The sequence below is a fragment of the Zosterops lateralis genome (assembly GCF_965231275.1).
Source record: "Zosterops lateralis genome assembly, chromosome: 27".
Lineage (NCBI taxonomy): Eukaryota > Metazoa > Chordata > Aves > Passeriformes > Zosteropidae > Zosterops > Zosterops lateralis.
Window position 1 is genome coordinate 1458130 of NC_139787.1, and position 1556 is coordinate 1459685.

The following is a 1556-nucleotide window of genomic DNA, read 5'->3' on the forward strand; positions in this document are numbered from 1 at the left end:
GATTTATTCCTGGGTTTATCCCGATTTATTCCCCGGGAATTTTCACCACAAATCCCTCGCCTCATCCTTCCCCTTCACGTAAAAACGATTTAAATCCTTTATATAAAGACGATTCTCTTTACATAAAACCGATTTTAATCCAAATTAAATTAAATCAGGATTCCCACAAGGAATTCGGATTTTTTTTTTCCTTTTTTTTTCCCCATCCCGCTGGAATTTCACCTTCCGGCCCTTCCCTTCCCCAGCCCGATGATAAAACACAACTAATTAATTATTATAATTGGAATTCCCCTTAAATCAGGAGCTGTTGGAAGAGGAAAAAGAGGAAATATGAGGGAAATTTTTCCCAGATTTTTTTATGGAAAAAATTTAAAAAACGGGAGGGATCCAGGGGCCACCACCGTGCCTCAGTTTCCCTCACCCACCCACGGCTTTTTCAGGGACAAAGCGCGTCATTCCAAAGGTTGGAATATCATCCTAAAGTGGAATTCGCGAATTATTGAGGAAAATTCCCAAGATTTTTCCCCTCATCCCCTCAGAAATTCCACCATGAGGGGGTCCGGCCGCGCCCTCAGCGAAAATCTCCCCCCACTGTCCCCGCCCCCGGCTGGGCGGGCTCTGAGGGCTGCGCCCCTCAGGTGGGCCTATTTATAACCTCGGCATCGCGCGAGATCTCGCGAGATTTACTGTCCCGCCATTCCTATGTTTGCGGTGACGTCATCGCCCTGTAACAATGGGGATTTGGGGGCCCCCAAGAGGGGCCGCGGAGGTGACAAAAAAAACTCAAAAAAACCCCTCCTAAATCTCTATTTTTCCTTCTCTTTGAGCTCTGTGTGTGGCCTAGAAAGTGTCCCGGCCTCGAGGAGCATCCCCGAGCTTCTGGAAGGGTTTTTGAGGAGGGGATCAAGGGGGTTTGAGGGTTCCCCAGGCAAATTTTGTGGGGTTTGGGGTCCCCCATTCCTGGATTTGGGTCCCCATCCCTAAATTTGCGGTCCCTATCCCTAAATTTGGGGTTCCCCTTTCCCTGAATTTGGAGTTCCCCATTCTCTACATTTGGGGTCCCCCATCCCCGAAATTTGAGGTCTCTTTTTCTCCTTTTTCTCTGGATTTAGGATTCCCCTTTCCCTGAATTTGGGGTCCCCATCCCCTAAATTTGGATCCCATTATCCTGAATTTGTAGTTCTCTTTTCCCTGGATTTGGGTCCCATTTCCCTGGATTTGGGTCCCATTTCCCAGAATTTGGGGTTCTCTTTTCCCTAAATTTGGGTCAATTTTCCCTGGATTTGGGTCCCCATCTCTAAATTTGGGGTCCCTCATCACTGAATTTGGATCCCCATTCCCTAAATTTGGGTCCCCATTCCTGGATTTGGGTCCCCATCTCTAACTTTGGGTCCCATTTCCCTAAATTTGGGGTTCCCCATTCTCTACATTTGGGGTCTCCCATCCCCTAAATTTGAGTCCCATTTCCCTGAATTTGGGGTTCCCCATTCCTGGATTTGGGATTCCCCCTCCCTGATTTCCAGTTCTTCATTCCCCACCTTTGAAATCCCCAAATT